Source organism: Lepus europaeus, chromosome 1, assembly GCF_033115175.1.
Source record: "Lepus europaeus isolate LE1 chromosome 1, mLepTim1.pri, whole genome shotgun sequence".
NCBI lineage: Eukaryota > Metazoa > Chordata > Mammalia > Lagomorpha > Leporidae > Lepus > Lepus europaeus.
In genome coordinates this window covers 92816036-92827460 of record NC_084827.1, presented here as the reverse complement: position 1 = coordinate 92827460, position 11425 = coordinate 92816036, and the positions used below count along the sequence as shown (strand labels likewise).

Sequence of the window (11425 nt, the reverse complement as noted above, 5' to 3'; positions counted from 1 at the left end):
TTTCATATTCAAAAAATTTTTTTTCCTGTTTGAAGTCTGTTTATAAGCCCTTTCCTGTACAACTACAGTCTGCTTAAATATTTTCCTGTCTGTAAAAGGAGAAAACCTCCTCTTGTGGTTAATCTCACAATATCATACTTGGATCAAATAATCTAAGAATTATTTTTCATGAGAAACTTCTAGTTATCTTTAGAAACTCAAACTTCACACCTCCTCATACTGCTTGATGTTTTGAGTAATCCCCCCTAAACTGTTCATTCTGCATGTTTCTTTTTTTTACAGCCATATTATCCAAATGGTTAGCATTTTGTTGCTAGACTTAAATTAATGAAAGTGACTAGTATGTTTACAGGTTAATTCATTTTTCTAGACAAGTATTTTATACCAAAAGTGAAGCTCTCACAAGACAGACAGCTCTGGTAATTGAGAATTTTGAGGGGTCCTTCAAGTATGTACAATTTCTCAATCATTAGGTCAAGGTTCAAGAGAGAAATAAAATACAGGAAAGAAGAATTTCCTCTGTCTTGCCAAATGCTTCCTGTACCCTTTTATGCAGACAGCAGAAAAAATTCTTTTTACATGAAGTGAAAAAATTTGTCACAAGACCAGAAATGAAAACCTTCCTCATTCTCTTTAAAGTACAACATCATTATTCAAATGCCATAAAAGTCAAAGCATGTGCCTGAACTTTGGTTCAGCCAGGCTTGTGGTCAACTTGTGGATTCCACAGATATTAACAGTATGATTTGGAATATTGTTCAATAGGTCAGGAACTCAGCCTCCAGTAAGCTTTTCATGCTTAGCTGACAAGAGTCAAAGAAAGCCATCAGTACACCTGACCTTTCCCAAGCAGGACTGGAAACCATGAAGAACAGATCCTGGAGATATATGTCTGCCAAGTTCAAACATATTGTTTAATTCAGCAGGTTAGCAGTGGCTGAATAAACAGTCATTTAAATTTAAATTTAAATTCAGTTATTACAACATTTGAGAAATTCCATGCACAATCACCTTATAGCAGAACCAGAGAAATCAATCTTTTGTTGATATTTTAGGTAAATCAGACTCATAGTTGGAGTGGGGTGGTGTTTTGTAAAAGGAAGATTCTCATCAACTGCCTGCAGTGCTGTGTTTTGCATTCCACTTCTGTATGACCTTAGGTAAGTTGTTCTTTTTCCCCTAAAATCTCTTGTCTGAACTTTTTTTTTTTTGAATGTTTATGTATTTGTTTTCATTTAACTTGAGCGAGAAAGAGAGACAGACACAGAGAAATCCTCCATCTTCTGGCTCACTCCCCAGACTCCCACAACAGCCAGGGCTGGGCCAGTCAGAGGCCAGATGCCTAGAACTCAGTCCAAGTCTCCCACGTGTTGCAGGGACCCAAGAACTTAAGCCATCACCTGCTACTTCCTAGGGTACCTATAAATAGGAAGCAAGATTAGAAGCTTAGGAGCCAGGACTCAAACCAGGCGCTCTGGTATGGGATATAAGGCTACCAAATGGCATCTTAGCCACTGGGCAAATGCTTACCCTTTGCAAGTTGCTTGATCATTTTGACTTCAGGTTATAGATATTTAAGTCAAATGTGTATAAGCTAAAACAAAACACATGGATTGTGTGTATGTGTGTGTCTGTGTTTTAAGGATGTGAGACTTCTCAGAGAAATAAAGCATGGACTATGCTCACGCCTCAGTAACCACCATATCCAGGGATTTGGATATTCTCATTTCTTAGATATTTTTTATTCTTCCTTTGGCTCTTACCTTTGTTGGTTTTGCTGTTGGTCTTGTTCACTTGGTGGGCAATAAAGCAGTTAAGAATTCCTAAGTTCTACATCATACAAAAGAAAAGTCACTCAAAGGAACTTAATGGCTTAGCATGAATCAAATGCTTACAACCCAGTAGTAATGAGGTTAGGTGGATACTGTAGTTGGGGAGGAGAATGGCAGGAGGAGACTTTCGGGCAGGTAACACATCAGGGCTGTGCTCTGCAGAGGGGCTCAGACCCACTACTCAAGATTCCAAAGGGTGACAAGCTAGCAAATGTGTAGTAGTTAGAAGAACTAAGAAACAGAAGAACTAAGAAACAGAAGCACTGATTCTCAGCCTTGAGTGAATGCTTAAATGACCTGGGAAGCTTTTTACAAACTATTTTCTTAAAGCCAAGTCCTCTGTCTACCCTCATTAGACTCATCTTAGCAGCTTTTAAAATGTGTAGCCTTCCCAAATCTACTCGGACCTGTTCAGTCGAAATCTCTGGGGAGATTAAAACAAGCCCTCTAAGGATTCTTTTGCACATTGAAATTTGAAAAGCATCTCTGCAGATGGGTGATACTCAAAGCATGATTCTCAGATCAGCTGCTTCAGTATTAGCTGGGGACTCAGTATAGCAAATTCTCAAGTTCACCTGAGAACTGGTTAATCAGAAACTGTGGTGAAGCCAAATGCAACCTGCACTTCAGAGTCCCCCGTCCCCACCTAATGTTTATCATACCACTGAGATTTGAAAAATGTCTGTTTTAGGGAGCTTCATTTTTTTTTTGAAAGCTCATTTTTACGACATCTTATGAATGTATTGATCTTGGGTTTTATCATTTGAAGTCTGTAACTGCTGTTTCTTTAAACATTAGATGTTTGGTTAGAAAATGACACTGCAACTTATATGGCATCAGGGTGCCAACCGAAAATGAACTGTTGCATAAGACACAAGAAGGAAAACTATTAACATCTACAGAGTTGAGATGAAGGTGGCTTTTGCTATTTTTTTATTTCCTAATTAAAGTTTCATTCTATCTGGAGTGTATTCCTTCTTTCCATGTGTCAGGGAATGCATTTCAATGCATTTCATTGTTTTCAGCATCTTTGGTTGTGGACTGGACAGCAAAACAGTTCATCTTTTAATTTCCCCCTCTTAAGCCAATGACTCATCTTTAACCACAAGAAAGTATTATAAAATTCTATCTAGAGTGTAGTATTATTTAACTAAAGGTAGTAATGATTTTAGACAAAATCCATTAATCTAGAATGTTTTCTAAACAGATTCTAAAATATCATTGCAAAAGCAGACTATGCAATGTATTTATTTGTTACTGTGTTTTCTCACAGGGGCCAGGGAAATTTTAAAATTTCAGATGTAATGATTTACTGGAAATAAAGTATTTGCAGAGATTTTATCAGGTGTGATAGAAGACAGCTAGCTAGAATAGAGTAGAAGAGAAGAGAGTTAATGTTTGAAAAATGCACGTCTTCACAGTAAATTGGTTACTTTAAAAAATTCTGGAAAACAGAATTCACAAGTATGTAGCATCAGAATAATGGTACTGTTGTATGGCAGCATCTGGGAGGCAGTTATATATCACCATTCTAGAAGAAGAATGGAAAAGCAATGTTCTCTCACTATTATGAAAATAATTTTTACCTGATAGACCTTGTAGCAGTGTATTTGGGATTCCCAGTAGGGTTTGGGCTACATTTTAAGAATGGTGACTTAGTCAAATTTATACTTAAATTCAGATCCTCACCTCTAATGTGACCAGACACAAGTTGCCACCATAATAATAGTAATAAAAGTTGCTGTCAGAGCCATTTGGTTTTGTCAACAAACAGATCTCCAAAGCATCTGAATGTCCCCAATACTTGGAGCTGCAGTTATCCAGGTTCTATAGCTGCAGCTTCCTATTAAGATCCTGTTGGAGGTTTTGATTCTGAACTCTTTATCAAATCAATTAGGATGAACTCTAAACACATTTAATGTAATTAAGACCCTTGGTAGCAGGGCCCATATTGTGATGTAGTGGTAGTCACTGCCTGGTGTGCCAGCATCCCATATGAGTGCTGGTTCGAGTCCTGGCTGCTTCACTTCTGATCCAGCTCTCTCTGCTATAGCCTGGGGAAGCAGTGGAAGATGGTCCAAGTCCTTAGACCCCTGCACCCACATAGGAGACCCAGAAGAAGATCTTGGCTCCTGGCTTTGGATCCATTCCACTCTGGCATTGCAGCCATTTGGTGAATGAACCAATGGATGGAAGACTTATCTCTCTCTCTCTCTCTCTGGCTCTATCTCTCTGTAACTCTGACTTTCAAAAAAAATAAGTAATTCTACAAAAAAAAAATAAAGATGCTGGTAGCAAAGATGTGATGTCAACTTTGGATTCATAGATAAGAGGATTTGTTTTGGAAAGTATACCATGACTTAATTGGTTGAAAGCAGTTTCGTTCTTGTTACTACAAAATGAGCAAGTAGGCTGAGAACCTAGTTTTCATGATATACTTGATTAAAACAAGCATCACAATCTTCATGGGATCTTAAGATATCTTGAGACAGTATCAGCCCAGTTTCATATTTCTTTCAGAAAATATAGTTGAGCTATTTGGCAAATGGCTTTCTGTGTGCAATTTGGGGATTCAGAGAGTTACCAAAAGGAACTTGGGGTGAGGATATCCCTTGGTGGAGAATATCTCAAATGTGGAAAAGCAACCCATTTATTTTTCTTAAACTGTGGACTGAATGTTAGAAATCTAGTTTATAAACAAAATCAAAAAACATGGTCAGAGAACAAGTCTCAGACATATTAGCATTATGTTAGCAGCAAATAGATATGTTTAAGCTAATAAGACATCATACTTCATGAAATATAGCATCTTGATGGGATGAGATATGCAGGAGGCTTGAGGGGTGAGGAGGGAAACACAGAGGAAGACAGGGGAGTCACGATACAGGTCCCAAGCTGGGAAAGGAGAGAGGGAAGAAAGGAGGACTGAGTAGGAAGAGACTCAGATTGAGCATTTTACAAAGGAAAGTTTAACCAGACATACAGGGATATCTTGAGCTGAGGCCAACTTGGAGGAGCCTAGCATCTGTAAGAATGGGCCTGCATTGGAGCTCCTGCCAACCTTGGTAACTGGTTGGATGCAGCTCAAGGGAAACCTGGCTTCAGCACAAACAAGGTGATGGATGTGCAAAGTCCACCCCAGCAGCAGTCTTCTGCCAAGGATGTTCCTGTCCACCCCAGAAGATATTTTTATGGCACCATATCCTCCTTCAAGCGAAAGATCTTAGAGGAGAGAAAAAGAACAGAAGATACTTCTGGCAAGGTAGGATAGGGAGAAAAAGGCAACGAAACTAAAATAACATAACATAGTAACATAAAATAAACTGATTAAAATATTGATGATGGTTGCAAGACTGTGAGCATGCCTCCTAGGAATTAATGATTTTTATTGATTTTTCTGCAAGAAAGCTCCTGATGATATACATAGAAATATCAATGTGTCAATGGTGCTGTGCCTTGAATTTGACAGTTCTTCAATATTTCCTAAACCTGGCTATACAAAGAATCACTTGGGTTGATATTAACAAAGTGGGTATCCAGATCTTTCAGAGAACTAGTGAATTAGACTCCCTAGAAGTTAGACTTAATAACTTTTATACAGTGAAGCGCCTTCTATGACTCTAACGGACACTTTGTAACTATCAACCTAATATAACTCTTTCCAAAGTTTGACACTTAGCTCAGAAAGGGAAATACAACAAATACTCATTAGACTCCAATTTTATAAGTTTGGGAAGGCCTCAGCATCTTTAACTGTTCACAGTCAGTTCTGATGAATTCAATGGGCACCAAATTTACAAACCGCTTGTCCAGATTCAAGGTAAGATAGATAAGACTATCTACATAATATGTGTGTGGGAAGTGCAGGGAGGGAGAGAGAGAGAGGGCGAACATTAACCAGATAGAAGATCTGCCACCTTATTTATTCTAGCTTTAGAAGTACACAGTATCACTTCTGCATCATTTTATTCCTTGAACATGTCTAACTCATGTAAAGGGAAAAAGGCTAACTCATGTGAAGGGAAAGCAAGTAGACTTCACCTTTTAATGGGAAGGTTATCAAAGAATTTGTGGATATGTTTATAAAACAGTACAGTTCCCCCTTTTTTCTTTATGCACAATATTTTAAGCAGGCTTCATAGGAAATGACTTTCTTAGGTGGAGCAATTTTATAGTGTTCAATAAATCAAATGAAATTATTTGCAAACACAAGTAATGGAGTAACATAAATTCAACCAAGTTCATAACATTGCACAGTTGTGCTTTCAGTCATTTCATGTAGTAACTACAGAGTGTGAAAATTCCATTTTCCTTCTTTCAGCTTAAGGCATCCAATGAGATTGGCTTTTGGATTCTCACTGTATGGAATTTAAAGGAATAAGAAGGATTTGGATAAACAAAGATTGCTCATGTCTATAGCTCCTGGCTCAGGATTTCTGATCTTTGGTCTTGGTCTTATCTCCATGACTGTAATTCCTGGAACATATTTGTTTATTGTCCCTAAAATATGATTGACTCAAATAGAAAATTGAATGTGACATTTGTGTAAGCTATAATGTTCTAAATTGAGGAAACTTTTGTGCTTTATTTTTTCCCACTGGTTGAATTCCTTACATGGTCTGCTTAACGGGAATAAACAACACCTTGGAGTGACCCACTAATAATGTTGCAAGCTAATAACAGATGGCTTTTGTGATCTGCTATATTTTTCTGTTAAGTTTTAACAAAATGATCTCTTAGTGAAGGTGCTTACATACAGAAGAGAGAATATAAACCTACTTTCACCGAAAATGTAGATGTACTCAGGAATTAACGTCTAAGTGTATTTTATTTCTTCTGGAAAATGCTAACTGTTTGGGATTCAGGTCCTTCACAATCACCTCTCCAGCTGCAATTACTCAAATAAATAATTTAACAATAAAAAACTGTATGAAAAATTTTCTTAAAGAACTGCATAATTCCATTTATCTCCTTCTGCACTTTATTTTTACTGTGAACTTCTGTGTTTCTTATAAAATCCATAATACATTACTAATTTAATTGATTTAACCAATGAAGTGATTGTTTTACCTTTAAAAATGATACTACATATTTATTCTTGGGGCCCTCTTCATTTATGAAAATTTAGACTCTAATTTGGGATAATTTCCTTTCATCCTGAAGCTTCTTTAGTGTTTCTTGTAACTCAGTTCTTCCAGTGATAAAGTATTTCTTTGTTTATCTGAAATGTCTTTTTTGAAGGACATTTTGAACCAAATACAAATTTTTAGGAGTTTGTTGTTGTTATAGAACTTTAATACATCAATCCATTTTCTCCTAACTTCTTTTACTTTTAATAAGAAGCATGAGCCTAATATTTATTGTTGTTCCTCTGAATTTAATGTAACTTTTGGATTTGAACTCTTTCATTAATTTCTATTTATTTCTTTTCTTTTCAGGAGAGTGACAATTATATTCCAGGTATGAGTTTCTTAGTATCTTTTCTGCATGGGATTCTCTAAGTTTCTTGTACCTATATTAATGTCTTACATAGATTTGAGGAGAAAAAAAAATCTTTGTAATTATCTCTTCAAAAAAACTCTTTGGCTTGATTTTTCCATTTCTCTCTGAGATTCCAGTTATATAAATATAATTGTTATTACCCCAGGTGTCTCCAAATCTTTGTTTTCATTATTTGTTAAACTCATTAGTTCAGGTCATATTCTTTCTTTTGGTCTGTGTGTTTTATGTTTCTTTCTTTTGCTGAATTTAGACAACTGTTAATCCTGCCCAACAATTCCTTATCTCTGAAATGTATTTTTTCTTCTAGAATTTTCATTTGGTTCCTTTTAGAGTTTTTATTTGTCTATTTAAGTTCCCCATCTTTTTGCCTAATTGCTTTAAAATTCTATTATTTATTTAAAATCAAGATACATTAGTCTTGTATCTGAATCATCTTTGGTTTTGCTTCTATAGTATTTTTTAAAAACTTTTATTTAATGAATATAAATTTCCAAAGTACAGCTTATGGGTTACAATGGCTCCCTCCCCTCCCATAACTTCCCTCCCACCCGCAACCCTCCCCTTTCCCGCTCCCTCTCCCCTTCCGTTCACATCAAGATTCATTTTCAATTCTCTTTATATACAGAAGATCAGTTTTGTATATATTAGGTAAAGATTTCAACAGTTTGCCCCCATATAGCAACACAAAGTGAAAAAAATACTGTTGAAGTACTAGTTATAGCATTAAATAACAGTGTACAGCACGTTAAAGACAGAGATCCTACATAATATTTTTTTTAAATTAATTAATTTTCTATGCCATTTCCAATTTAACACCAGGGTTTTTTTTTTTTTTCCATTTCCAATATCTTTATATACAGAAGATCGATTCAGTATATAATTAGTAAAGATTTCATCAGTTTGTATCCACACAGACACACAAAGTGTAAAAATACTGTTTCAGTACTAGTTATAGCATCACTGCACATTAGACAACACATTAAGGACAGATCCCACATGGGATGTAAGTACACAGTGACTCCTGTTGCTGACTTAACAATTTGACACTCTTGTTTACTGACGCCATAAACAAGAGTGTCAAATTGTTAAGTCAGCAACAGGAGTCACTGTGTGCTTCTATAGTATTTTTAACCATTATTATGATCATCTTCTCGTATTTGCATATGTAACTTTTTAAACCAAATTGTATTTTAAAATTTCAAAGAGAAGGGGCAGACCTGTAGACAAGTAATTAAGTTGATAAAAAGCCCACATCCTGGCTACTCCACTTCTGGTCCAGCTCCCAGCTAATGACCTGGGAAAAGCAGTGAAAGCTGGCCAAGTGTTTGGTCTCTGACACTCATGCGGAAGACCTGGATGAAATTCTTGGCTCTTAGCTTTGGCCTGTCCCAATGCTGGCTGTTGCAGCCATTGGAGAGTGAACTCTGACTTTTAAAATCAATAAATAAATCTTTAACCATGAGTTGGACAATTGGCACGGTGGTTATGATTATGCTTCAGAGAAAGCATTTAGACAAAAAGATGGGGAACTTGAACAGAGAAATAAAAACTCTAAAAGGATAGCCTATATTGTATGTAGTGTTTGGATGCTGGACTTCTGGCTCTGCTTCCAATTCCAGTTTCCTGCTAAAGAGCATCTCAGGTGGCAGCAGTGGCAAACTCAACTAATTATGTCCTACCACCCACATAGAAGACCTGGATTGAATTCCTGCCTCTAGGGTTTGACCTGGCCCAGTCTCGGCCACTGTGGGCATTGCAAGAGGGCATCAGCAGATAGGTGAACTCTCCCTCTGAATCTCACACATATGAAAAAGATTCCTGAGAGTAGAGAAAGCATCTTTTCCCCACAGAGATTCTACCCTTTCCTCTGTCAGCTAGAGATCCGTTGGATCTGTCCAGGACTCAAGCTAGATCTAAGGGCAGGTTGCTACTTTATTAAGTCCAATTCATCTCTTATACCATATGTCTTGATTCTATGTGTATTACAACCTTCCCTCTTTGGTGGGATTTGGGGAATCTAAGCACTGTTAAAACTGCAAGAGCTCTTTCTTGCCTTTCCAGTGACACTCCACACATCCTGCACTACCAAATTCCTGTGGGGGAGAATCGCCAGTAGTTGAAAGGAACCATTTCTGCATTTGGGACTGCTCCAGATTCAAATCTTTCAAGCAAATTCATGTAATTATTAAGAAACTTTCTGGTTTCTCTTTAACACAGCACATTGACCCTCTCCTTCCCCTGGATTGTAGTTTGCAAGATACTCCACTTACAGACCTGGCACTTGGGAAATGTTCATCCTTTTCTAAGATTCTTTTCCTTAAATTTAATTTGAGTTCACTGCCTTCTGTTGGCTTAGAATAAAACGAAATAAAGCACAATCTCTCTCATTCTTTCTTTCTCAGTATAGTTGTCAATGGTCTATTGTTGCTGTGTATAATCTTGAATTCAGTTTTAATCCTTCTCACTTTGGGTCCATTTGAATCATTAATGGGAGTGCACTTATCTCACTTTAATTTTCCTCTGTAGATCTTGTTTGATTACCTAAATAACTTAATGGAATACTTCCAGAGACATTTTTAAACAGGGACTTCAAAGATTTTGTTGGCAATGTTCACTTCCAAAGGTTTTTGCTTTGCTTGCTCCAGTGACATTTATTGATGGTTGTGTCCTTGTGCTACAGTTTCAAATCTGTTTTCAGGGAAGGAAAATAATTTAAATTTGACTCTAGGATTTGAGCATAGCTGAAATCTAGAAAATTAGAATTAAAAAAGAAGAACTTTAGGGAATTTAAAATTAGATTTGAAATATTCACTTAGAAAATACCTGCTAATAAGTGTCTGTGTACACAACCTCTGGACCCCAAACACATTTCATTTTGATCTAATTAGGAAGACACAAAAAGGTTCTCACGCTTCATGATTTAGACCCACAAACCTAAGTTATAGCAATGAAAAGAAGATACATATTTTTTCCACTACAGCTAATTCAGAAGATTTGGAACTATAATATGGTTGACTTCTTTAAGAATTTTACTTTTTAGATAAAAACTTCAGCTAAATTATAGCACATATGTTCACAGCAAGATTGTACAATAAAACCATTGGATAACATCTGTGTTCTTTTCAGAACAACAGCCTGGGAAGTAGTAACACAGCTTGCAAGTCCACTTTGTTCCTCTTACGTTATTTAATTATCTTCTGGGCTTTAATGCTCCGGCCAGCAATTATCGTTCTACCCCAAATAAAAATCATTCATGGTTCAACCGGAAAAAAACCTCCCACATTCCTAAATCTTGCCAAGTTACAACAAAGCTGTCTCAGAATAAGAGTAGCTAAAAAATGTATTAATCCTCAGATCAGGGTACTGGCTTCCACAACTATTTATCACAACAGTAACTGTATATTTTCATGATTCCTACATGTACACTTGGAATAAAGACTCTACTTTGATTTTTTCTTGGGTCTGAGGCCAAACTAAGCAGTGCAGATAAAAACCTAGATAGAAAGTCCTGGGAAGAGACATAAGGGATTTGCCCTCCAAGTTCCAGAACCCCTTGCTTGCAGCTTGTGCTATAGAAAACTTATCAAGAGGAAAGATTTCTTGACTTCAGGTTGAGTGAGCAATTGGGTGAATTCACTTAGCCTGAGGAAACTGTATTTTTCTATGCACTACTTTTCCAGCCTGATTTGTATTTGATGGTTATGCTCAATAGTATTTCAAACAGATGCAGGCACTGAGTTTTGCCCCTAGATGGACATGAAACAGACTGAAATTTATCACATTGCTACATATCATTGTCTTTTTAAAAATATGTTTATTTGAAAGGCAGGGTTACCAGAGAAAGAGAGAGGGAAGCAGAGAGAGAGAGAGAGGGGAAGAGAGAGAGAGAGAGAGAGAGAGCGAGAGTGAGAGAGAGAGAGAGAGAGAGAGAGAGGTCTTGTATCTTTTTGTTCACTCCCCAAATGACTGGACTATCTGGGACTGGGCCATACTGAAACCAGGAGCCTGAAACTTCATCTGGGTCTTCCCCCATGAATGGCAGAAGCCCAGATACTTGGGCCATCTTCCACTGCCTTCCCAGACACAGTAGC

General features: G+C 36.9%; 1 long non-coding RNA gene across 1 annotated transcript; it reads left to right on the top strand.

Annotated features, from left to right (window-relative positions):
- Positions 1 to 775: 775 nt before the first annotated feature.
- Positions 776 to 9702, top strand: LOC133765961 (uncharacterized). The gene is made up of 4 exons (XR_009866628.1): positions 776 to 926; positions 1056 to 1160; positions 7271 to 7292; positions 9396 to 9702. It is a non-coding gene; the product is annotated as an uncharacterized LOC133765961 (long non-coding RNA).
- The last annotated feature ends 1723 nt before the right edge of the window (positions 9703 to 11425 follow it).